Below are 27,814 nucleotides of genomic sequence, written 5' to 3' on the forward strand. Positions count from 1 at the left end.
AAATTATTTTCTAATAATTCAAATATGTTCACAATAATCCCAAATTTTGGCCTCTTGTGTCAGGACTAGATGCTGAAATGTTGAAAATGTTGTAAGCTGAAGGGTCTGCTTTTAAAATGTTATTGTTTGTTTTATTCTGATTTTCAGGGTTTTTGTTTTGTTTTGTTTTTTGTTTAATCACGAAAATCATATACTTGAATTTTAAAAATATTGTTCTAGGATTTCAAAATATGCTTTTAAAACATTTACTTATCCTACTCTCATGCTGAAGAATGTTTGATTCAGGTGAGTTGCCATTTTATGAAAGAGCAGTCTGTGCTATTTCTTGCAGGAGGAAAAGTAGTTAGAAGCATTTATGGAGAATAGTCTCCAAGCTCTCTCAGAAAGTATAACTAGCCCTAGTAGTGTTTATAAACTAGATATCAGTGACAAGCACAACCTTCAGCTAATAAAGTACAGTGCTGAGAAGTCGTAAGGTAGTTTTATAAATTCAAAAGTAATTCAGATGAGCTGCAGCATTTAATAGTGCAACGATTTCAAATTTATAACCTGAAAATATGAAAACAATGTCACTGGAACCTGACAAAACATAAGGCCATAATCTGCATGGCCTAAGAATTGATTTACAAAGATATTAAATTTGTCAGCAAAGAAATATGTAATAAGGAGTTGTACACTTCTGTCAAGGTGGGTCTTATCTGATCCCCATTTTCATGTATATGTGTATGCATACTCAATTATATATCTGTATTTATAGAGCTTCTATTGATAAATGGACTATCTATATCTTTTGTTTGAAAGAAATGCTTTTTTTTTTTTTTGAATTTGACTATTGTGTCAGTAGTGACAATTCATCAACAATTCTTCACCACTGTACTGGGTTTGCAAATGTACCAAATAATAATGAAGGTGTAAGAAAACCCCTCCAAAAATTAAGTTCATTGACTCTACCTTGTGCTCACTGGTAGGAGGTAGAGTCATCAGAATGTTAATAGTAGGGAAACACAAGAAATATGGCTGTATCACTCAGGAAGGAGATTTCTTTTCTTATAATAGGAACTTAATTGAACTGTTTGATCTGTCCAAGCTAAATAGTGAGTCCACTAATATTGTAATAACTATGCTGACTCAATCCCCCTCTTGTCCTTATAAAACCAGTTGCTGTCACTTCTCTTTATGAACCACTATGAATCTTTTCTTGCTGGGTCCCTAAAATCCCACTTGCACTGCATACAGGTATTTACATATTGTCTCCTTAGAGATTTGCAAGGAAGATGACAATTCTGGGAATTAGCATGTATTCAGTTCTTGTGCATAAATGGAGATGGTCTTGTTGGGGCAGTTTTATTGTACCCCTTGAGATGAATTAAACACACATCTGTGCTTAAATACAAAGAGGACTAATGAACAATGCATTGTACAGAGTCCTATGAGGAGTCTGCAGAGATATGTCATGCCCTGGCCCCTTACACACGCTTGGCCCATCATCAGTCCCGTAAGCGTTGGCACGGGGCACCTCAGCCCCCTCCTGGGTTCATCCCCAGCCCCACTGCCCAGAGGTGGTCCCTGAGCAATCACGTTGCACCATTGCTACAACACAAAGCCTCAGCCCTGTTTTATCTCCTCAGCAAGGGAGATCTCACTCCCTGACATGGAGTCCTTCTGTCTCCGGTGTCCCTGCTCCCCCAGTTTAACCCCTTCTGCAAACAAACTTTCTTGCCCTCTGTGCTAGATCATTCCTTGGTCAAAAATTACCATTGCTGAGCAGTTACAGCTTTATTTTCCCCCATGGTCTACTCTGTGGAGAAAAAAAAAAAAAAAAGAGAAAAAGAAAAAAAAAAAGTGCTATTTTTTGGTTGGTTGCATTTCTCTTGCTCTGTTTCTGCAGGTTTAGGAGTGATTTTTGCTCTAGATCTTAGACTTGCCTTGGCACTTAACAGGATTTTCTTGCCTTAACGTCAGTGCTTCTTATACATGTTTCAAGTATCATAAAAATAGGGTGGTCTCCCATCACCATGTTTGAATTGTCAGTCAGTCCTCCTCTAAGCTTCTCACTCTCTGAAAAGTAAAATACATCTAGATTATCTATTTGGAGAAGCAGGAAATACTTTTTATTCTGTTAATCAAAAGAGAGAATTTTGCATGGATTGCATTTATTTGCATACCTTATTTTAGGGTACATGAAGAAGGTACCTTTCAGAATTATTTGGAAGACAAACTATTTTCATTTTACATCGTTTTACTCTTCTGAAATCTTTGTGTCTTATGTCATTAGACAAAATAAGTACACTGGTGAATAACAAATCAACAGTAGTTTAGGAGTCTTGGCGTGACTGGCTTTCTGCAAATCAGTCCTTAGATTCCAAATTGCCTTGCAGGACCCTGTCATGGTGCCTGTGATGTGTGCCCTAACAATGTCACAGATTAGGTTTATGTTGTTAGATCCCCCAGGCCATGCCCAACAGTAGAAGTTGTTGGTTGCAATGATATGTTGTATTTGTGTCTATGCTATGTTTCAAATAAAATGAAAGGAGTCTTAATTTTTCAGATAAATCTTCTTTATTTTAGACAATTTACAGTTTTTAAGATTTCAGTAGCAAAGTGGAAATGATATATAACTGGAAGGTTATAACAGAAGTAGAAACAAACAAACAAACAAAAAGTGAGTTGTGCTCACTTGAAAAACAATCAGTGATTCTTATGCACTTGTGACTTCTTTTCCTGTTGACTGTTGTGGGCATTACTGCATATTTGCGAACTGTCACCTCCCCAGTTCACTGAAATTCAGTCACTTACCTTGTCTTTGCTTTTGTGTTCAGTGTTGGGCTCATGTGAACCTTACAGCCTCACTTCAGAGTAGAGTGCAACTGCATGTGGATACAACTCACATGAGTAGAGTGATTTTAAGTGCCCTTTCTTTCATTCCTTATTGGATTACAGAGTCTCTCATGAAGGAGGTCATCTACCTCATTCACACCATTTCTTATTTGTATAACAGTCATGTCATACAGTTTGTCATCTCTTACTGCTATCAAGCCCACCGATCTTGCATTTGTACAAGACAAAATATGAGGTGTGAAGAATCATCTTTGGACCAGGGAATTTTGTTGTTGTTATACCCACTGACAGGCATGGTGCCACTGCTCTAGGTCCACAAGTTCAGCATGGGTAAGACCACACCGGGAGTCCATTGTCCAGTTTTGGGATTTCCAGTAAAGAACAGACACTGACATACTGGAGTATGTTCAAGGGAGGCAATGGAGACAGGCGGGGGACTGGAGCACCAAGCACATGAGAAAAACTGAGGAAGAGAAGACTTTGTTTTCTGCAACTACCAGATAGAAGGACAGAGAAAAGACACAGCTAGACTCTTCTCAGATATGCACAGTAGTAGGGAAAGAGGTGACTGGTGCAAGTTGAATTGTGGGAAATTCTTGCTAACTATAAGGAGTTTTTTGCATGCTTGTCTGCTTGCTTCATTTCTTAAGCATAAGTTGATCAGATACTGGAGCAGTTTGTCCAGAGATACCGTGAGATCTCCATTCTTGGAGATGTTAAAGACTAAACTGGGCACAATCTTGAGTGTCTTGATCTCTTAGATGTGTTTTGAGAAGTCAGTTGGACTAGCTGACCTAGAGCGGTCCCTCCATTTCTAAGTTATCCTGTGGGTTTGTGATTCTGTAGTTAGCATTGTTCCCAAGAAGTAGGGAAAAGCCAAGAAAGCCTTCTGAGCTATTTTGCTCAATCAGTTTTACTAACCGCTTTAAGCAATTAGTTGTGAAAATGGTGACTAAACCAACATGAAATGTGTCTTTTCCTATTTCTTGTTACAGTAATTAGAATATTAAAATCATACAGATTTTGGACAATATACAGATATGGGATAGATTAATGTGCTTCCAGTAGACACCTTAGACATTTGTAATGGCAAACATTTCCTTTAAACATCTGCCCGCCCTTCTTATTGAGAAGAAAAAAAAAAAAAAAAAGTATGAATTCCTGGTTGCCAACATGAGCTAGCCAGATCTAATCAAGTAAAGATTTTGAAAATAATCAACTTTTTTTGACTTTCCAATGTGGAGAGTTGGATGAAGATATTATTGTTGCATCTTCAGTGTTGGTGGCAGGTAAGAAGACAGAAAGGAATTAGGAGAGATGTGAAATGTTTGGCATTGTACAGTTTTTTGTTTTGTACAGTTGGCATTTCATATAATTTACAAGGCTAGATAATCATTGGTAAAAGACCTTATTTGAATGAACCTGGTTTAGGTGGATTGTTTTTTCATGTTTTTCATGTGACTTTCATGTGACTTTTTTCATGACTTGCCCTAACTACCTTTTACTTCTAACTGGCATAATGTGCAGTTCTTAGATTTTCTATTTCCAGGGCTCATTTTCTAAGTAAGCTAGAGACGTTTAAGCATAGAATAAAGTCATGCTATGGTACTTCTGCAGTTTTTAATGCATATTAAGGTGCTTGTCTAGATATACCCATATCTGGAGATCTTTTCGGGGTGATGGTGCAGGGTTGAATAATATCATTTCCATTTTCTAGAGCAGTGGTCTCCAAACCTTTTTTTATCATGGAGTGCTATCAGTAATTTTATTTTTTTTAGCATGTATACCCAATATCTGTATGCTTATTTATTTACAAATTATACATATGTATTACTGAAGTTATAATATTTTCTTCATGTATTCAGCAGATTGTCTTGTATACCCTGTGGTGTGCATGCACTCACCCACTTCAGAGACCACTGCTCAAGAGGAGATTTGAAAATATAGTCAGAGTAGACAAGTCATATTTAGCACTGTTTGGATGCACTACCTATGTGAGTATTGGAGAATACCATATCACTTTTGAAACTTCCAGGATGCTTCAGAAAGTTACTGCTTTCAGTGGGAGGTTGCAGCTTCTAATAACATCTGCTGCACTGTATTATACTATCATTCCTTATTTTGTGGAAGGCCAAAGTGCTGTATTAGTTCAATCCATGTACTTTGGTATAAAGTAAGCATGCATACATAGTATATTGTTGCTGTTCGTCACTGAGGGTGAGGATCTCTGTAGTTTAGCAAAGATATGAAAAAAGCAAAGCAATACACACTTCTTAAATTCTTTGCTGTTATTTGTTGTTTGATGTCCTTTTACTCCTCCGTAGGTAGTCCAGCTGAATTTGTTCAGATAGTTGTTTCTTTGAGGGCAGGATTGCTTAAAACCAGAATGTTAGAACACTCTAATGCTAAATCTGTCATCTGTATTTATTACTGTGGTTTTGTATGGTCTCTTACCAGTGACCAGGTTATGGTGGGTTTTCTTAAGATAGATAAGAAGTGTTATCATTCTACCAAGTATGCAACAAATGTTTCATTTGCCATTTAGGACTGACAAACCCAAGCAATTACTAGGTTTCATTTTATTAAAAGGTAATTGGGAGACACTGAAACTACTGTGGGGAAAGTAACAAAAGTCTTAATAGCTGTCTTTGGTTAAGAGCTTTTTGTCTTCCCTTTGGAATAAGGAGCAAGGAAGGGGAAAAAAAGAAACATGAAAGAAAGGGAAGAGCTTTCACCCTGAGTATGAGAAATGGACTCTGGAAACTCCCAAGGCTAAGTAACACTGAAATGGTGGTCTCAGCTATCAACCTAAAAATTGTCAGAAATCATGGATGAGCTAAGGAAAAAATAAATAAATAAATAAATAAATAACACTTGCTATCCACTTGCTAAAACACAACTGTTCTGGTCATTTCTTATTTCAGAACTGTCTCCAAATTCGTACTTAAGAAAAAAATCATTTACTTCACTAGCTTGAAACTTGCGCTCTTTGTAAGACAGGCTAGTGTTTAAAGTTCATTAACATGATTATGACAGATCAGTATTTAGTAAAGGCATCTGAAACAAATAGGGTAGTATAAGATCACACTAGTGTGTGATCTCAACCAATGTGCAAAAATGCTTTGCAGTACAGGGTTTTCAAACAGTAGGATAAGAGGAGAAACTTCCCAAGTCACTTTAAGAAGAGCAGACAAAAAAGAGGCAGACCATGATATTGTACTTTCTCACGGCTAGTATGTGTGTTTTCTAAAAAAAAATATATAAAAAGAGAAAAGGAAAGTGCAGGCAGATTTGCCTCCTCTGGAAACTCTGCCAGAGAAGCTGGTAGCTTTCAGCATATTACGAGTAGAAGCTGAACAAAGTTTAGTATAAAGGTAGATACATTTATTTCTCTTGTAATATGCAATTAATATTTCTAATCCCTATTGTCCTTGCTGCTTCAATAGACCCTGCTCAATAGACATGCACAAAAGAGCTTTACATTTTACCTCTACAATGGTTTATGCTCATTACTGATGTTTGTAGTGACAAAAATATTTTACACAGCTTGATTGGCTTTCTGTAAGGAAGGCAGGGTGGAGTGCTAAGTGATCTAAAAGCTAGGTTTCACTACTTAAGGCGAAATATTTGAGTATTCACTTCATTGACTTCCAAATAGATCTGACCATGTGCTATGGAAAAAAAATATATGTTGGGAAAGAAGTTACAGCACGGACCTGAAAGCCAATAACCATTTCTGTAATTTTTTTCTTTTGCCATGATAGGAATCCTAGTAGAGAGCTTAGATTTCCTATGCAGTGTACAGAAAATGCCCTGCATGTTTTTGAAGTTTCTTCTACATTCATACTGTGCACACTAAGCCTCTGCACCTAAAGCTGAAATAATAGTAAAATAAAGACTAGGTAGAAGAAATACACCTAATATGTAGAAGAAATACAACTAATTAAACACTTAGTTGTGCTAAAGAACAAAGTAAGGATTCAGTCTTGGGAGACTGAAAACTGTAAGTAGTCCAGCTTTGAGAAGACCAGATACGCTTGTGATGGTTTTACCCAGCTGGGCATCTAAGCTCCACCACAACCGCTCTTCCCACCGCCCCCCCATCCCCCCCCCCCCCCCCCCCCCCCCCCCCCCCCCCCCCCAAGGGAAAAGGGCTGAAAATACAATGGAAAGGGCTCAAGGGTTGAGATAAGAACAGAGAGAGATCACTCAACAAGTATCATAACAGGCAAAACAGACTCAGCGTAGGGAGATTAATGTAATTTATTACCTATTACTAACAAGCTAGAGCAGTGAGAAATTTAAACCACAAACACCTTCCTCCACCTATCCTCTTCTCCCTCCTGCCCCCAAGTGGTGCAGAGGAACAGTGAATGGGGGCTTCAGTCAGTCTGTAGTACTTCATCTCCGCTGCTCCTTCACGGTCATTCTCTGCCCCTGCTCCATGTGGGTTCCCTCCCACGGGATGCTGTCCTTCCCGAACTGAGCCTGCAGGGGCTGCCCACAGGCAGCAGCTCTTCAAGAACTGCTCCCACATGGCTCCGTACCACGGGGTCCATCCATCCCCCAGGAGCAAACTGCTCCAGCACGGGTCCCCCACGGGCGGCAGCTCCGGTCCGGGACCTGCTCTTGCGGTGGCTCTCCATGGGCCGCAGCCTCCTCCGGGCCACATCCACCTGCTCCACCGGGGGCTCCTCCACGGGCTGCAGCATGGAGATCTGCTCCATGTGGGACCCATGGGCTGCAGGGGGACAGCCTGCTCCACCAGGGGCCTCTCCACAGGCCGCAGGGGAACTTGTGCTGCGTGCCTGGAGCACCTCCTGCCCTCCTGCTGCACTGCCCTTGGGGGCTGCAGGGCTGGCTCTCACTCCTCACTCTCCCAGCTTCTGTTGCGCAGCAGGTTTTTTTGGTTTGGTTTGGTTTTTGTTTGTTTATTTGTTTGTTTTCCTAAAATCTGCTCTCACAGAGGTGCAAACAACATCATTTACTGTCTCGGTTCTGGCCAGCAGTGGGTCCCTTTGGAGCTAGCTGAAACTGGCCCTTAACTATCATGGGACTGGATTCTTCTCACAGAGGCCACCGCTACAGCCCCCTGTTACCAAAACCTTGCCATGTAAACCCAATAAAACACTCTGGATGTTAAAATGGGAACTGTTGATCAACTAATGAAAATCATAAATTCTGTAAACAGATACTTGAAAATCTGCTTCTACACACTGATCATAATTCTTTGGCAAGCTTGAAGTTGAGCTGGAAATTGAACTCCAAACTTTTGACACTCCTCATTTCTGCTTTTAGTCTGGTTCTTACTATCATCTTTTCCAAAGACAGTTTACAGTAACTTTAAAAGTTAGCCATATAGTTATTTTAGTTTACAGCTCTACTTGTTTGTTGTTTTACTTAAAGGAAACCAAGAAAGACCTGATGGATGTTATTTCTTCTTCATTTGCAAGAGTAGAACAGTAGATTGCTGTCTTAATGTCAGAGGTACAAAGATCAAAGCAATAATTCATCTCTGGTATAGCTTTCCAGACGTCAAACGAATTGTACCAGAGATAAATCTGGCCAATTACTATTTCAATGAAACAGAGAATAATTTGATTAAAGAGCTATCCCCCACCTCAAAAGTGATTAATTACTGAAAAAGTACTAATCTTAAAAGCACTCCTTCCAATAGGTCATGGAACATGTAGAAAGTATTACTAATGACCACTTAAGCCCTTACTTTTAGCTACTTCAAAATACCATCTAATTTTTGTCACTTATCTTTTCAGTTTCTGTCTGTATGAATAAGTGCTAACTTTTTTTTTCCTGACCTTGATCTTCTGTTGGCATTTGTGAAACACCTATCATGTAATAAGGAATTCATTTGCACTTGTAACAGTAATTTATAGTCATTAGCTTTTTTGCTGTCAATCTGTTTTTAAGCATGCTGATTGGAATGAGAAAGAAAGGATGGTCTGGGGAAACTATCAGTAAACGTCATAATTGAAGATAGTATTTTATTTATTTTTGTGGTGTGAACATCTACTCTAAGTTTCATTACTAACATTTCAACTATAATATTAAGTATTCCTAGAAGAAATGGCAACACTTCATCTTAAAATATAACCAGTCTTTTTCCTAACATACAAAAAAAGCCATATGGCATTACTCCAGCAAGCAGTACCATCAAGGCTTCTTCTTGTCTGTTTATTCCACACTTCTATACTGATAAAATAGAAATAGTGAAGCTAGCTGCCTTTCCACAGGTATGGACAATGTTTCATAAATAGCATTTGCATAGAGAAGGATCCTGTCTTGGAAAGTGCTGTGCTGAGACATTTTTTCATTTATACTTTGGCTCCTTGTGTTATTCTGACTGAAAAGGTTCTGATACCATAAAGGCTTTTCTCAGGACCAAATGCTGCCAAGGTTCTTTTGATTCGTGGAAGAACTCTATAACTCAAAGCAAATAAGTTATAAAGTAGGTATGTGGTTTATTTTGGCGCCGGGTGCATGCGGGATAGCTCCCAAAGGCATGCGCAACTTAACGCGGCAACTTGCTTTGGTTATATGCAGTAAAAAGTTACATATGCATGAAGTTTCCTAATACGCCTATACGTATTCATAACATATCCCTGCTCTGTATTAAAATTAGCTCCAAGAAGTCATTTCCATAAACTCCTCCCATCTGTGCCTGCGCAGTGCCTTCTGGTGGTAGTCATCGGGGGGTCGTGGGGATGAAGTCCGATAACTCCTCTTCATCACCACTAGCTGACCCCCTGCCTTTGTACAGACTCAGCTGCTCCTTGGCTCTTGTCCAAACCACAAGGTCGGTCTCAGCTGGTTTTTGAGACAGGTTCCCCATTTTTGTCAGGAAACATCTTCTGTGAGGGGCAGTAATAAGCAAAGACACTCAGTAATATCTATTTTAAAGTGATTAAGCAAGCCCCCATTCTTTCACTCCTGGCTTTAATAATTATGATTGTTTTATTTAGAAATCATTAATACAATTAAGCAAGCCCCCATTCTACTATCCATGGCTTCACTTTTGCATAATCTAGAATTGTGTCCTAGCATCCATTGTGATGGAAGGTAAATATGACGCAACAAGTGTAAAGGTTACCCATAATATCGTGTCTACTTTCCTTAGCTGAAAAGAGCAGATAAATCTACTTGACTATTACAGCACTAATTAAATGAGGGTATGTCTTCAAAATCAGTTTCACATTTATTCAGGCCTAGAATCTGATACTTCTGTTCAAGTTTAACAGCTCTTTTTATTCACAAACGAGTAAACTGAATGGTATTTGAGCTCACTCTGGAGTTTAAGGTGCATGTCCTATTCACAACTGCATGTTTATTCTGTATAGCAGCTACAAGTCCTTCTATTAGCACACTATGCTTACATATAGCTAATATTAGTTATCAGTTTAAGTATCTTCAGAAAAGATAATCCAATTCAGGTAAGCCACTCTGATCCTAAATTTTAATGTACATTTCTGGACTTTTTTTCGTGATTTAGAAGTAGAATTGAAGATTCCTCAGATTTTCAGATTCTACTTTATTTCTGTTTTATTTCTTCATATCAGTTTTCTCTAGCTATTTTTGAATCATCTCTTTGGCAGAGAAAGTGTTATAAAATCAGTGGGGGACAGGTTGCTCTCTGATCTGTTAATTTAGTAAAGGGGTAAAAAGGTGTTTTTTAGATGCTTTGCAAACAGTAGGGGTGGGTGGGTGGAGGAGTCATGAAAGACAGGCAGAGCAGAGGAGCTCAGAAAGTAGGTCAATAGTGTAGCAGGAAGAAGTAAAACAGAATAAAACTGAAATGAGAATAAAGACTAGATTGGTAAAAATGATACAAAGGTGGTGAGAAAGGAAAAGACAAAAGTCTGAAGTTAGATAGCATGTAGTATACCTTCAGTGTCTGGTTACTCCTGCATAACGCACATGTTCTATATCAGTCCTATCATAAAATCTTGAATCTAAACACCTTACGAACAAGCAAATGAAAAAATATGTTTCAAGTGTTTGGCAGCATTTATCTATTCCCTTAAAATATAGGTCCAAAATCATAATGTCCACTGCCCAACCTGTGCTGAAGCCATAAGTTACCAATAAAGGCATGTCAGCATTGCTTTCCTCTGACGTCATAAATGTGTGATTCTCTTCCCATCACAAAAGATCTGTAGTTTGGGGACATCATGAAAATGTTTTAAGTATAACCCATATCAATTCTTGGCTTCTTTGTTCAACTGGTTCCCCTTTTTGAAGGGAGATTTTGTGATCATGATGTGATAGGACAATAGCTGGATCTCCTGGGACTTCCATAACTTCCACAGACCAGTTATTTAGAGGAGGTAATCTCAAGCATTAGCAGTCCAGAAACACAGAGGTCACAATCTTTGTGCTAAAAGCCCTCTGAGAATTGCAATTCATGCAATGTTCTTTGTCTCCTTCATCATTCTTTCAATTTCATCTGTACAAATAAATATTCAGTAAATATTCTAGATATATTCTAGATAATAGATATATTAATAGATATAGATAATAGATATATTAATAGATATCTAGATATATACTAGAATATATCTAAATATTCTAAATAAGTAGTCAGTAAATATTCTGAGCCTTTTGTGTTGATCTATTCCTCCAAAAAGGCCTTAATTAAAGCTCTATGGAAACAAATCTGATTCAGGTAAACTCTTATTCCACTTTTAAGAATTTCTCCATAATCTGCAGGATTAGAATTATAGAATCATAGAATGGTTTGGGTTGGAAGGGGCCTTAAAGATCACCTAACTCCAGCCATGGGCAGGGATGTCGCCCACTAGATCAGGTTGGCCAAGATGCCATCCAGCCTGGCCTTGAACACCTCCAGGGATGGGGCATCCACAGCTTCCCTTGGCAACCTGTTTCAGTGCCTCACTAGCCTTACAGTGAAGAATTTCCTCCTAAAGTCTAATCTAAATCTATCCTCTTTTATTTTAAGACCACCCCCCCTTGTCCTATCATTATCCACCCGAGTAAAGAGTCCTTCTCCATCCTTTTTATAAGATCTCTTTAGGTACTGAAAGGCCACAATGAGATCTCCCTGAAGCCTTCTCTTCTCCAAACTGAACATAGAATCACAGAATCATCCCCAGCTCTCTCAGCCTTTCTTCATAGGAGACGTGCTCCAGTCCTCTGAGCATCTTTGCAGCCCTCCTCTAGACTCGCTCTAACAGGTCCACATCTTTTACAGCTTACGTTTAAAACTTATTTCGATTGTGTACTTCAACATTTTATAGAATTGCACCCAGTCTTCACCTGGTTTGGAGAAGTTATAACCGTTTAATTATGTTCAGATGAGCCATGTGATGTCTGAAGAACAGAAAGTCCCATTAAGGAAACTGAGTGTCTGAAGTTTAACTACTCTATCCTCTTTTTCTAGTGCAGATTTTCTAAGTGGGAAAGTTTCTATTATGTGAAATTGCAAAACCTTTTTACTGTCTATTCTGGTATCTTTATTGCCAAGAGTGTGCTTCATAATAAAATAGTAGCAGCTTGAGGTAAGATTCACCTTGCCAAGTAACTATTAAATACAGGGGAAAGAAGCATGTCTTGACCTATGAAGCAGTAGCTTCCACAATCTCATTTCTGGATTTAATGTCCAGGGTGTATATGCACCTATTCTGTAACATCCAGTTTATTATTGATTATGTTTTATTTTACACCTACTGGTAAACATACAAGCCAAATTGCTGTATGCTTCAATGACTTTTGAATACTAATACCAAAAAAAAAGAAAGAGATTTTAGGAAATTCTGAGACAGTACAAGTCATCTGAATATATATAGAAAAAAAAAAGAAAAAAAAAAAAAAGTCCTGAGAGCTTTATATCGAAAAGCATTTTTAAGTTTAAGACCTCGGACATATGCTGCATTGTCTATGAGCCAAATTTAAGAGTGATTTACTGTACTTTCAGAGTAGTAGGCTTATCAGTTCATAAATTTATGCTACAACAACTTTCCCAACAGATTGCTCCCTACCTAGAGGAAATCCTGAAAAACACTGCTCAAAATCAGTAATTATGGTCCTCTTTGTAATTTGCCATGTAAAATAATCTTGTTGAAATATGCTTTGTTGTACCCTGCCTAGATAGTTAATTCTTTTCAAAGAGAATGCTTAGCTGAGTTATGTTATTAATCAAAATCTATGCCTCCAGCAACCATTTCTACAAGAAAATAAAATAAAATGTAGAAATTGTACAAAGCAAAATGAAGCTGTAATATGAAAACTGCACAATCTTGAGCCTTTTGATTCTACCTGACAGAAAAAGAAAAAAAAAAAAAAAAAGTTTTATTGCCAGCACTAATGTATAAATTAGCTCTCTGGATTGCAAGATGGTAATATTGAAGGCAATTGCTAACGACAGCGAGGATTTAAGTTTGCATTTTGTAATTTAATGTCCTTAATTTATCAGTAGGTTGAGATTATTATTCAATAGTCCTATACATTTAAACATTTCAATTAAAGTAACTTTTTAGTTTTCTGCCACATGAGTTGGTACTAGAGCTGATTTCTTCTTTTTGGAAGAGACACAAAGCGCTTCTCAATTTGTAATATATTTGCAGACAGGAAAGAATTATTTTTCCATCTTGCTGATAAACAAGTCCATCTTGCTGTTTCTGCCCAAGTATTACCTTCACAAGTTGAAGTTTTCTGGCAACACTGCGTGAAGAAAAATATTCTGGCAATATTTCATCTCTGCCACCATAACGTGTTTGGCTAAACTAAATGTAATCAAAAAAGGAAATGGAGAAATTTGGCAATGTCCGCTCCAGGACAGAGAAAAGAGGTGGCTTGGATGCAGCACTTTTAAGAGCTAAATTTGGTATTTGTTTAATGAGGAATTTCTGTGAGGTTCTCTTTTGGTTTTAATAGCTGTAAAAGGTAGCAGGTTTTTTTGTTGTTTTTTTTTGTTTTGGTTTGGTTTGGTTTGGTTTGGTTTGGGTGTTTTTGTGGTAAAAAGTATTCTGACAGCCCTGGAAATGCTATTAAAAGCAAAAATATTTTTGTCCTAGTCCTTGACCATTCCTTGGGAAAAAAAAAAAAATGGGGGGGGGGGGAAGGGAGGGGAAGGTCTGAGTGCTTTATTTCTATTGCATTGGTTCTACAATCTACTGCTGTAAGGACTAACCTCAGAGAAAATCTTTGAAATTACATTGCTATTGCATAAATGAAAATAAGAGTGAATAAAGAGGAGAGAGAGCCATCTCAGCATATGGGAAAACCCAGACCCCTGTGCGCTCAAGACAATCCTACAAAAAGGAAAGAATACATTCTCAGGTGCCCTCTCATCATCTTGGGCTTAGAACTTACACCACAGGATACTCCTGCTAAATTAATTAAGCACTTTCTGTTCCAAGGGCAGTCTGAGAAGATGTACGTAGATGTGAGGAACGTTTTCACTAAGTGCTGGAGTCCTGACATCTTTTATGCTGCTGTCCATCTCTGTGCTTCTGACAGGTAGCAGAGAGGCATTCAGCAGGTTACCTGGGCCAGCTTTTAGCATTCCTGCAATAACTGCATTAAAACTAGAAGCAGTGAGCTCTTCTCCTTCAGCTTTCACTACTTACTGTCCACTGATCTTCCTTCCCTCCCTCCATGGGTCTTGGCTCAAGATAGTGAGTCTTATAAGCACTGCTTCTTCCAGGAACATTCCAAGTAAACTTTCATTTTTCTTCTATTCACATAACTTTGTTTTCAAATCTAGTTCACTTTCTTGCCAGACACTCTTTCCTTTCTAATGGATCGTATCATAATGAAAATTACAAATTCTTTGCACCTAAAAGCAAAGGAATTCATTTAGTTAATGCAGGACTAGGCAGATAATGTGTAATAATTATGGCTAATGTGTCACAAGAGGCAATAAATACAGATAGTAAGATGTACAACAGACATTTCCAGTAATGTGAAATATATTCCTTGTATCTCTTTTAGTTCATTTCAGTATGTAAATTTATCCTTTTAAGGCTATGCAGCTGTTGTCAGATTAAAAATGTATCTGCAGCCTACTAAGATACAGCATAACTTTCCATCAATAAACTTCACAGAGAGGAAACAAACAGAATTAATAAAATCAGAATATTCACTGGAAATAATATACCACTCCATTATGAATCTACAGATGTGTACAACACTTACACACATAACCTACATTCATGGATGCATGCATATTTGCTTTTGTGAAGGACCAGCAGCTGCTCTCTAGGGTGACGATGTCTTTTAGGAAGCTGATCAGAGACCATTTTCTTCTCTATTTATTGTGTGAAAGGCATCAAGCAAAACAAAAGTGCTTTGCTTCTAATTATGCATTATTATGAGTTTCAAATACAAAGTTAGAGTTGTATCTGAAGTAAATGGGTGAAATCCTCTGAGGGTTTTTCACCAGCATATAATTTTATTAGAATTCATTAAATCACGGTAGAGGGGGAAAAAAAGAACACTAGAGAGGGTTTTTCCTCTTAGCATTTATGTTAGCTACTTCAAATTAAATACTTGAAATATTTTTTCGAAGTTTTTCTGCCTTGTCTTTCACGATGGTTTGGCTTGCTATTTCATAGCAAGGCAATACCAATTTGATGTAAAATTTCAATGAAAATATTCTCAAGTTCTGAAAAGATACAAGTAAGGCTTTGTATCTTATTTCTGCACTCTACTGAATGTGTTTTAGCTCTGTTTAAAAGAATGTCTTTGTACGGCAGTAAAATATTGAAGGACTGGCACATATTAAATATTTGCTGCAGTCTCAAAATGAAATCCAATTGTATACCTTGGCATACCAAAGCTTTAACACTTAGCTGCAAAAGTTCAGTAGTTTCATAGGGATTTTGTGCCTTTTCTATCCTCTTTGTCTTATTTCCTTGCTGGTATAACTCAACAGCACTGAAATTTGAGGAAGTTCTGTGTAATCTCACCATTATTATTATTTACTGCATTTTCTCTTTTGCTTTTGTACTGAATTGTAGTTCTCCTGGAATCAAATGCTTCCACCTGAGTCATAATGCTGATAGTGATTGACACTTGGAACATGTGATGCACGGGTAACTCAACCCTTCCCTAACTGTGCCTCTTCTAGACAGAGGAAAGTTTGGAAATAAGTAACCAATGAGTCTTTTGACACAGTCATCTTTTGCTAGAGTTAAGAAAAATCTTGGTTTGCTACAGTCGTGAAAAAGTGGTTTACATCTTTGTAATCACCTGTGTACTGATATTTAGGACGTTAAAGATGTGAGGAATCTGATTTCACAAGGCTGATGTTGTATTAACCCCTTTTGTTTTCTCTTTAGTTTCCATGAATTTCTTTTGGAGAAGCGGCGAGCATGTTCAAAAGGTTGACCAAGTAAAAACAGGTTTTGTGCTTGTTTTCTTTAGGGAGACAAAATCTGCCAAATGATAAGCTCTTGTTGCACACCTGAGCACAGGATTTCCTTAAACTGAAGTCTGTTTCATGGCAAAGCATAAGAGCTCCAGAGAGAGTTGCTTCATTTGCCAAGTCAAGCAATGAAATTGTGCAAACTTACATGATGGAACCACTTGGGGACAGGCATAAATTTTATCATGCTGCAGCTATTGGGCTGCCCATGCTCAGTATGTTTTTTTGGTATAAGCTGAAGATGAAAGCTGTTGTATAACTAATCAGCATAAACAAGAGAAGGAAAAAAAAAAGCAAGAAAGTAACATCAGCTTTTTGGCATTATGAATGTTTAAGAAATATTGATTTGGAAATAGCCTGACTCCTATTGTTCCATCAGAAATACAGAGACTTTTTTGAGTGTCTAGGATGAAATATTGTGATGTTTGGTTTAATCAGTGTCCTAGCATTGATTAAAAATTGTTCTAGTTAGATGTTGACAGAACTTAACAGACTGATATGGAAAAGTTTAAGTCAGGTAAAGGAAGTAACAGTTTTTGTCTTCTCCATCACACATGAGGAACAAGATACTCTTAATAAAAATATTTTAAAGTTGTTTTTTTTTTTTCCCCTTAAAAAGTCAAAAAAAAAAAAAAACAGTTTCTAATTAGCACTACTTATAACATCTGCATAGATGAGAACACAGTAGTTAAACAGTCTTGCCTTTCCTTTCTATAGAGAAAATATCTATACGTTGTTGAGTCTCTGTCCTCTCTGAAACTGCAGGAAGTATCAAGGCCTTTAAGTCTCACATCTCAAATGGCACAGAATGGATAGCAAAACTGAGACAGAATGTTTCATACATCTGTTGCAATTTCTTATAAAATTTGTTGCAAATACTTTGACCAAAACCTTGTAGACCATACAGATTGATTTCATGTTGTCTAAGTGCCTCACAGAAATCAAGATTTTTTCCAAATTCTCATAAAAAATTTGGAAACGTTTTGTCCTCTCCATGTGTTATCTGAAGTGGTAAACTATACAGTATGATAGTTGTTGTTAATCACAGGTATAGTTCTCCTCTGGCTTTTTGACTAGCTTCTTTTTCAGACATTAGGAAGGGTCAATAAATAGCAATTAACTTTTCAAACAGGGGCACTTAGGAGGATCCTAGATCTAAAATTAGACCTCTCAGTTAAAAAATCTTGCCTCAAAACTTAAATGCTTGGATTTCCCTTGCTGGTACTAATGCTATTAATAAACCTTAGGGCCTTAAGCTCTCTTCTCATTTATATGTTCTCTTCTTCTCCCCTGTGAAAAGAGTGTTCCAGATGAATCCTCTTGCCTTATCAAGGCTATACCCACTGCATTCCTTCTTTATTATAACAGATTGCAGTGCAACTTTGGTAATTGCAAGAGACAGCTGGGTAGTGGGCTTAAAATGCTATGGGAGGAAGCAAATCCTTCTGACAGTATCCTGACTCTTCCCTTCTTATATTTTTATGAGTTCAGTTCTTTCGGAATTGGTGCCACATTTGTTGATGAAGCCATTTCTCACAGGTTCTTTTAGTTTTTCTTGCAATGTTTCTTTGCCATTTGATTAATACTTTTACCATATACTGCCCTAATGACATTTCTGTAGAAAACGAGTATTTGAGTTGTGTCAAAAATAAAAAAGTCTCTTTGAAAGATGTTTTTTGTTTTGTGTTCTGATTATGACTCTCTTTTTGAATGTTTATCCCAGCTTGTCCATCAGCTCTCAGTCTGAGATGTCTTTCATTCTTTGGAGATATCATTTTTAAATAATAATAATTATAATAATGCTGAAAGTAGGGGATGTGCAGTTAACTGTCATCTTATGAGCAGCCTTTCTGACCCTGAATTAATTAGTTGTTTTAAGTTCAACTCATGGTGGTTTTTTTTTGTTGTTGTTGTTGTTGTTGTTTTCCTTTACTAATATTTTGTCTGCTTTAAACACAGAAGAAAATATGTTTTAGAACTCTAGATGTTCTTGTCAGTGAAAGCATGATTGATCTGAAGGACATTCACCTTATAAATGGTAGAAGTAGTCAAGCTAAATCATGTCTCTGTTTTCTTCAGTGTTCTTTTGCAGTAATTAAAATAATCTGAATTAAAACACCAGTATTCCTGTGTCTTAAAAGTTCAATTAATAAGATTAAAGTATAGCATTTTTCTCTTATGTATCCATGATACATGGGACTTAAATGCAGTCAAAATAAGGATAGACTTAAGCTCTGAAAGCACTCAACCTTCTCTTCATTAGTTGTACAGTTGCAGTGACAGTGTATGTGAGTTCAATTATTGTGTGTGGTCTGAGTCATGAAATCAGTCATGGTTAACATGAGCTGGAAAAGATTATAGGTGTCACACTTGCACAATGATATGAGAGGTTGCAATACCTAAGTTTCTAAATTGATGAGTTCCTTTTTCTGTATGCTAAAAAAAAAGGGGACAGTTAATGTATAGCTACAGCATATGGTCAGTATGAGATGACTGGAATAATTATGAATAGTTTATTATAAATAGGTTTTTTTGTTTGTTTTTGTTTGTTTGTTTTACTATTTTACTTAAAAATACTTTCTTGGTCATAATTTGGCATAAGAAATCAGGATAGTCATCAGAATTGGCACAAAATTCATTTGGATTAGTTTTAAGTATATTCTGCCCTCAGTGTTCAGTGAATATTCTGGGACTACATATTCTTCACCAGAGCAAAGTTCTTGAACTTGTACCATCAACAGTTAACACCAGTGCTGAAACTGTGGGTGACCCACTAGACATTGAGAATTAGTGTTAAGGCTTTTTTAACATGGCCTCAATGAAAAGCTGCTGAAGTCAGTTTTGAAAGTCCCCACTGACTCTGGAGGGCTCTTTGTCTTCGTTTCCAGGCTTCAGCCAGGTGCATTCACCTGGGTCCAGTTTGTGCTCTTTCCTGATGTGTTTCATGAAGAGTGAATACGTATTGCAATGCAACCCCTTGCAGTCTGGTCACATAGCTGCTCCCCAGCTTCTCCTTCAGCTGTCTCTGCTTGTAGTACCCTGGCAGATTTTCCTCACCATCAATTTTTCTGCCTCTGTTGTGACAACAGTTCTTAGGAAAAACAAAAAAAAACAACAAAAAAAAAAAGTTATCTCTTGGGACATACCTTCTTTGGGTTTTGTTTTGTCCTCAGAACAGAGAAGGACTTTCATTGTGCACCTCCGCCAAAAGTTTGAGGTCACTATTCAGATATCTACCAGAGTATTCAGCTCCGGTAGATATCAAGTACCCTAATCCCAAACTGTTATATTCCATTTGCCCAGGGAATCAGTGAGGGATTGTCTATGTTTCTGAACCTCAGTGTGTTTAAGGACTGTCTGTATTTTTATCCAGATATGAATACCCCAAAGTATCACTTTTGTCTATGAACAATATGGACTTCAGCCTTTCTTATCTAGTCAGTTTACTACTAGTTCACTACAGCAACTCATTGTCAAAGGTTTTATTAAAACATGCATGGTGGTGAAAGTCTCAGTTTTCATAACAAATGGGACCATAATAATAATTTAATTATTTAAAATGCTGCTTTTAGCAATGTTCATTCTTATTAAAGAAAATGTTACCCAAAAAAAGGGTGATTTTGATGAATTCTTTGCTTTTTTCCTTTTGCTGTTGACTGTTTTTAAATATGAATAAAATTTCCAGTTATGATTCCTAAAAAGTCTTTCACTGGTATTTTAGAAATTTTAGATTAGTTATTTCTTGCTCTAAAAATGCCAGTCATTAATTCTGTAGCAGGCCTGTGATTTCCCCTTCTTTCCAAATTGCCACAGTATTTTGATCATTTGGTATTTTGAGCCATGCTTTAATGTAAGCATTTGATTTATTTCTGCACAGGTTTATAAAATTCATGGAATTCATGGTGAATAGCAGAACTGTTCAGCTGATTCTGCTACACCAGCATGCCTGAAATTTGCAAGTTTTCTTGAATATGGCAGTGGAACACTAACTAGATTTATAATACAGTATAATTATTTTGTTTCCATAGTCAAATATAAATGAATGGCATGAAATTAGGTAACAGTGATCGAAGTCTTCCTTGAAAGTGTAAATCTAGTGCTTTGCAGAACTGGGCAGTTTTTCTTCTTGGAGGAGTAGTGCAAATATTTTAGTTCTTCATTCTAAAGATACATGAATGAAGACACATGGTTTGCACCGTTATCCAGTGTTGGTGCCAAGTAATTCTGCATGCACTGCATGAACAAGGACTTGCCTATTACAGAAGAATGGATATAAGTTTGGTCTTCCTGAAGTTGCACATTTATAATGGAGTTGGTCATTGTGGTTTCTATGCAAATATAATAAATAGTTATCCTGGCGTACTACTTTCCATTTCAGCTTTTCTCTTTCATGCATAATCTTAGTTTAAATGGTTCAATTTAATTATTGTAGGAAATGGATTAATGGCCTTAGGAAACGTGAAGCAAAAGTTTAATTTAATTTAATTGCATTTATATAATGTTACCTGTCTGAGATGAAATTTTGAATACCACTGAGAAAAAGAAATGAGACAATGGTGCAGAGACACTTGCAAAGTGAGCAAAAAGAGCAAAAATGAAATCTAGTTGATCTAGTTGGCAAAAAAAAAAAAAAAAAAAAAAAAAAAAAGACACAAATTATTCTAAAGGGGTAATAATTGAAGAAACCAGTGTTTTCCCACTTGTTGATAGCTAAATTTGGATGAAATGGCAAGACTGGCACAGACCTTTAACAGGGAGCAAACACCAAGCAAGATAAGTACCAACTGAAATGGTAACAGAGAGGTCAATGGAAAACAATCTTGTTATGAAACAGGCAAATGATAATTGTCTGGCCCTTTTGTGGTTGCCCTTCTATTACCTATCAGGAGGGCCAACCGTATCCTGGGGTGCATCAAGCATGGCATTGGTAGTTGGTCGAGGGAAGTGATTGTCCCGCTCTACTCTGCGCTGGTGTGACCATTCTGGTGACCAGAATACAGTTAGATAAAAGCATAATAAGATGGGTGAACAATTGTCTGACAGGTTGGGCCCAGAGGATTCCTGTAAATGGGGTTACATCAGGCTGGTGACCTGTCACTTAGTGGGGGCTCCATTTTAGGACCAGTCCTCTTCAGTGTTTTCATAAACGATTTGGATGAAGGACTTGAAGGTTTTTTGAGCAAGTTTGCAGACAATAGCAAATTAGGTGGAGCTATTGAGGGGGGTGAGGCCTTGCAGAGAGATCTGGACAAATTAGAGAGCTAGGCAATCATTAACGATGTGAAGTTGAACAAGAGCAAGTGACAGATTCTGCACCTGGGAAGGGGCAACCCTGTTACTGACTGGGGGATAGGATGCTGGAGAGCAGCCCTACAAAAAGGGATCTGGGGGTTTTGATTGACAGCAAGCTGAATATGAGCCAGCAGTGTGCCTTGGTGGCCACGAGGGCCAACCGCACCCTGAGGTGCATCAGACACAGCATTGCTAGTCAGTAGAGAAGGGATTGTCCTGCTCGGCACTGGTGCAGCCTCACCTCGAGTACTGTGTGCAGTTCTGGGCACCACAGTACAAAAAGGATGTTAAACTGTTGGAGAGTGTCCAGAGGAGGGTGACGAAGATGGTGAAGGGCCTAGAAGGGAAGACATATGAGGAGCAGCTCAGGTCACTTGGCCTGTTCAGCCCGGAGGAGAGGAGGAGGCGGGGAGACCTCATCACAGTCTACAACTTCCTCTTGAGGGGGAGTGGAGGGGCAGGTGCTGACCTATTCTCCTTAATCACCAGTGATAGGACCCGTGCGAATGGTGTCAAGCTGAGGCAGGGGAGGTTTAGGCTGGACATCAGGAAGAGGTTCTTCACCGAGAGGGTGGTCGCACACTGGAACAGGCTCCCCAGTGAAGTAGTCACTGCACCAAGCCTGTCTGAATTTAAGAAGTGTTTGGACTGTGCACTTAGTCACATGGTCTAAAATTTTGGGTAGACCTGTGTGGTGCCAGGAGTTGGACTTGATGATCCTTATGGGTCCCTTCCAACTCAGGATATTCTGATTCTATGATTCTATTAAGTTGCTTTCACTACATCTTGCCTTGCTTATTGCCTTCCAACCATTATCAGTCAGTCTGAAAAATTTCCTTGAATGCCCGTTACCATTTTTGGTCTCTCAGACAACCCTAATTCTTGGCAATACACCAAGGGGAAGTGATCCAAATTCCTCAGTCTTGTAAACAAACCAGGGACCACAGGGGTTTTAGACCTCTGGAAGATAATAAAATGAAGCATGTCTAACTTGGCCAGTGAACTGTGGGAACTGAGATAAAAGATGAAGACAGAGACTGGACTGGTTTTTAACTATGATGGGTATAGAGGTATTAGTTTCATCAGATTTGGATAGAAGCAGAAACCAGTTAGGCAAACTTGCCTCACAATAATTCAAAAATACATTTAAAAATAGTTAGTGGTAGGTGCTCATTTCAAGGCTCAGATGATAAGTTCCCAGTGAAGTCAATGTTGATGAAGTAGAATAAAATTGATAGATCTCACTTGTGGTCTCTTCTTGAGGAGACCTACAGGTAATGTTCATTTCTTTTGCTGATAATTTTAATGGTGGACAGCTGTCTAGTGTCTCCACTTTTTTTTTTTTTTTTTGTAGAAAGTGTTTGTTTACATATTTGTCTAAGTCAAGAGAAACTGCAGCTTTGAAAATTCATAAATATCTCACCACATGCGTGAAGTACACTATTAATGTAATATGTATATACTTTGTTAGAATATAATAAAACTTTAAGTGCATTTTTGTAGTGGCTTCATTTTTCTCTGTTGGATTTGCAGAACCTAGACTGAGAAATAAATCATTGCCTCATGTATCATGTAGCGTTCCACTTACTTGTGCATTCTTTCATGTGAGTAAGAAGGGAATAACCGAACACTACCTGAGCTTTAAGCTTCCACTGAAATATGGACTCTGGATATATTTTCAAACAAAGCCTTTGAAAAAGACCTGTTAATTTGGCTGCAAATACTGAGGACATAGATTGCTCTATGATGAAATAAGGATCTTTTTTTTTTCTTTTTTTTTTCCTTCGGAAGCACAGTATAAATTTGTTAGATGAGCCAGTTTGCAAATGACAACTTTAACTGGAGGGTTCAGGTCAGATGTATTTTATTTTCACATGGGCTTCTCTCTGAATTACACCTGTGAAACCATTACTGTTCAGTTAGTATTGGGAATATACGTGTTCTATTCATGTGGAAAAGGAAAAACAGCAACATCTTGCATTGTAACCTTATAAGAGTTTTGTAGTCCTCTTCACTGTCATCAGCTGTTTAAATTATATCACCATTGCTTCAAGGAGATAAACGGAACTGTATTAATGTTGACCAGAGGAGGTTTTAACATGTATGCATATCTTTATTTTCTGCTTGTTATCTCTTCATGTATTGAACATGTAATTTAAATTTCAGTCCATATCTCAGTCATACATAGTACCATGCATAAGGCATTTGTTTATGAAAAAAATGTCCACTGCCATTCATTGCACATCTCAGCTCTGCTCTCCTGTCATGGATTGAGTACCTTATGGCTCCAGATTCAATATCAGTGTTGTTTTCCTCATAAGTTTTGTTTCTGCACAACTGGTTGTATGTCTTTTGATGTATCTGAATCAAAAAGACATATTTTGAGATTTACCATCCTTAGTAAAAATTAAAAGCTCCATGAAATATAATATTTATAAATATATTTAATTTAAAGCATATATTTTAGGCTGCTTTAAAGATATAATGAAACTGGCTGATAGTAGGAATATTAATGGGTTGAAGGGTAAAGAATTCTTTTTGCTTACATCATTGTATGAAGAAAGCTAAAATGCAGAGAATATGAAATATATGCCATTCGACATATAAATATTTAAGTGTTCCTTATTTTGTGTTAGCATACTCCTGATGCATGCTTAACCGCTCTGCCATATTTATCTCTGCTGAACCACAAAATGTCTTAAACAAAAAGAATACCTAAAAAAAACAAAAACCAAAAAGTGTGTTTTTGTTCTTCACTGAGGAGTCATTCAATTAAGAGCAAGTCTGGTTCATCTAAAATAAAGAAGTGCTGTCAGCACTCTCTGTTATTAGTAATTGATACATAACAGACTATAGAATCTGTGTGATGTGGTAGGTCAGTCTTACTTTCTCTGAAAAATATTAGCTTGGTAGCCCAAAAAGTTAAGTCTTCTGCTCTCTCTCTCTCTCTCTTTTGTTGTTGTTGTTGTTGATGGGGGTAATCCGAAACAAAATATATTTTTGGGTCTAAATTAATGTAATATTTCTTTCTGCATCTAATTATAGTGAAGAAATATTTATTTTTTCTGTGTGTCATGTCCTTGAATGCACTCTTCTCAATATATATATATATATATATTATATAGTTAGTTATATAGTTATATAGTATATAGTTATTGTCTGTAACATGAATGAGCCATATTCCACGGAATATGGATTATAAGCTATATCAGATAATTCAATCACAGGTATTGAGCAGTAACAACTTTCAAACATTGCAGAGTTGATCACAATTACAAGCAAGTAATATCCTTATTCTAGCCAATAATTTATATGTGGAATGATTCACAGGTAGGATCATATTTCCCTGTCCATTTATGTGGTATTCCTCTCAGTATGGATATAGTCTTTCTTGGTGTTTGCTACAAAACAAGAAAACAGTAAAAAAGGTAATTAAGATGAGCTAATTAGGTTAAAAAATACAGTATAATAGGAGATTGATGCACTTCTTTTCAAAGCAGAATAAAAGAAATATCAAATATTTCTTAGGGCAGTATTATGGTGTATTTGTATTAGCTAAGTCAGAGTTAATTGAGTAATTTAATTTTTTGATTTTTTTTTTGCATGTTATTAAATAGAAGCTTTGAATTTAATAGTTACTTGGAAGCTTTTTAATATCATCTTGGTACTAGTGAACACTTTAATAGTTAGAAGGATGTTTTTGCAAACAGATGAAATATAACTGAATACTAATATTTATATTTCTTTTGTTTGTTTGTTTTTATTTCAGATCCTGTGATATTTCATATAATGAATGCATAACAATAGAGAGCACTAAAAATATTATCTTGAAATGTTTGTCTATACACAAAAAAAAATAAAAAATAAAAAATACGAACCAAATGCCCCTGGATTTTAGTGCTCAACATTTCTCATGTCTTAATTCTTCTCAAAGCACTTCTTGCCTCTTCCTGTTTTCCTATATAAGCCAGACTAATTTCAGAAGTTCAGAACAATCTGTAAAAGTATATCTTGGGAAAGTAAAGGTCATGTGATCAGTTAGATTGAAGAGGGTTATACACTTGTGAATCTGACCTGAGGAAAAATTACAATTAATTTAGAAACATTTAGAAATGTCATGTGAAATTCAGGTTGGAACTTAGGAGACATTTCTTCTCAGAAAGAGCAGTCAGGCATTGAAATGGGCTGCCCAGGGAGGTGGTGGAGTCACCGTCCCTGGGGGTGTTTAAGGAAGGGTGCTTAGGGACATGGTTCAGTGGGTGATATTGGTAGTAGGGTGATGGTTGGACCAGATGATCTTGGAGGACTTTTACAGCCTTAATTATTCTATGAAATTAGAAAAAAAAAAAAAAAAAAAAGCTGGAAATAAGAAGTTTTTGGCATGAAAAATGCTTCAAAGCTTTAACTGAAATAAAAAATGAAAGCAATCCCATTATACAGGCAATTCCAAAATGTCTAACAAACTTAATTTCCTTCTACAACAAGATCACCCAGCTAGTTGACGAAAAGAAGCCAGTCAATGTAATCTTTCTGGATTTCAGTAAAGCTTTTGATAGTGTCTCTCACAGTACCCTTATGGACAAAATGACCAGAATACAGTTAGATAAAAGCATAATAAGATGGGTGAACAATTGTCTGACAGGTTGGGCCCAGAGGATTCCTGTAAATGGGGTTACATCAGGCTGGTGACCTGTCACTTAGTGGGGGCTCCATTTTAGGACCAGTCCTCTTCAGTGTTTTCATAAACGATTTGGATGAAGGACTTGAAGGTTTTTTGAGCAAGTTTGCAGACAATAGCAAATTAGGTGGAGCTATTGAGGGGGGTGAGGCCTTGCAGAGAGATCTGGACAAATTAGAGAGCTAGGCAATCATTAACGATGTGAAGTTGAACAAGAGCAAGTGACAGATTCTGCACCTGGGAAGGGGCAACCCTGTTGCTGACTGGGGGATAGGATGCTGGAGAGCAGCCCTACAAAACGGGATCTGGGGGTTTTGATTGACAGCAAGCTGAAAACGAGCCAGCAGCGTGCCTCGGTGGCCACGAGGGCCACGAGGGCCAACCGCACCCTGGGGTGCATCAGACACAGCATTGCTAGTCAGTAGAGAAGGGATTGTCCTGCTCAGCACTGGTGCAGCCTCACCTCGAGTACTGTGTGCAGGGAGGCCTCATGGTGGCCTGCAGCTCCCTCACGAGGGGAGCAGAGGGGCAGGTGCTGAGTTCTGCTCTCTGGGGACAGCAGGACCCGAGGGAATGGCATGGAGCTGGGATAGGGGAGGGCCAGGTTGGGTGGTAGGGAAAGGTTCTGCACCCAGAGGGTGGTCGGGCACTGGGACAGGCTCCCTAGGGCAGTGGTCACAGCACTGAGCCTGCCAGAGTTCAGAAGGCATTTGGACAGCATTCTCAGACACCTGCACAGGATCTGGTTTTTGTTTGTTCGGCTGGTTGGTTTTGTTTTGTTTTGTTTTTCTTTCTTTTTTTTTTCCTTTTTGGGTGGTCCACTGGGGACACAGGAGTTGGACTTTATGATCCTTGTGGGTCTCTTTCAACTTGGATATTCTATGATACAGACACTTTCCTAATTCCCTGTCAGCTTCTAACTTTCAGGGTAGTTCTTTCCACAGCTTTCAATGCTCTGTTTCATTTTGAGTATCACCCACAGCTCTGAGGAGTGTCAACTTCCACATTGGAAGCCAAAAGCTAAGGTCTTGTTAAATTAAGTAAGGCCAGGATTTTATCCACAAACTTTGTCTGTATTTTCTAGTTACCTGTGTTTTTATTCATTACTTCGTTATTTGTATCTTCATATTTAATCTTAGTTGTTCTGTAGTTTCCAGTGTGCTGCAGGCTGAGATATTCCTGAAGAGCTTTAGACACTGCTTGAAGAATCTGTAGGGTCAGGAAACTATAAAATGAAAATTTTTCATTTTGTTCTATATTTGTATTATTAATGAAGGCCTGACATACCCCATAACAAAAGCCACACCTATAAATATTCTTTATCAAGTATGAAGTTTCCCCCCTTACCATATAATACTGTATAAGACTGAATACATATAATAAACTGTTATGAAGACAGAGATAAGTTGGGACACCCTTTTGAAAAGGTTATAAAGCCTTAACTTTAATAAAATACAACTAAAAAATCAGTTTTTCATCTTACCATTACTTTTCTTTGTTCCCAAAAATTGAATCGCATTTTTAAGGTACTTTGATATCTGGAGGCTGAAACTAATGTGGGCTTTTGATAAGTCATTTAGACTTTTTTAAAATCTCTAATTTTA

At 37.6% G+C, this 27,814-nt stretch overlaps 1 protein-coding gene across 2 annotated transcripts in view; it reads left to right on the forward strand.

Moving 5' to 3' along the window:
• LINGO2 (leucine rich repeat and Ig domain containing 2) overlaps positions 1-27,814 on the forward strand; it is a 333,518-nt gene that overhangs the window by 92,155 nt on the left and 213,549 nt on the right. The gene's annotated exons all lie outside the window — the stretch shown is intronic.

Source organism: Cygnus olor, chromosome Z (assembly GCF_009769625.2).
Source record: "Cygnus olor isolate bCygOlo1 chromosome Z, bCygOlo1.pri.v2, whole genome shotgun sequence".
In the NCBI taxonomy this organism is placed as follows: domain Eukaryota; kingdom Metazoa; phylum Chordata; class Aves; order Anseriformes; family Anatidae; genus Cygnus; species Cygnus olor.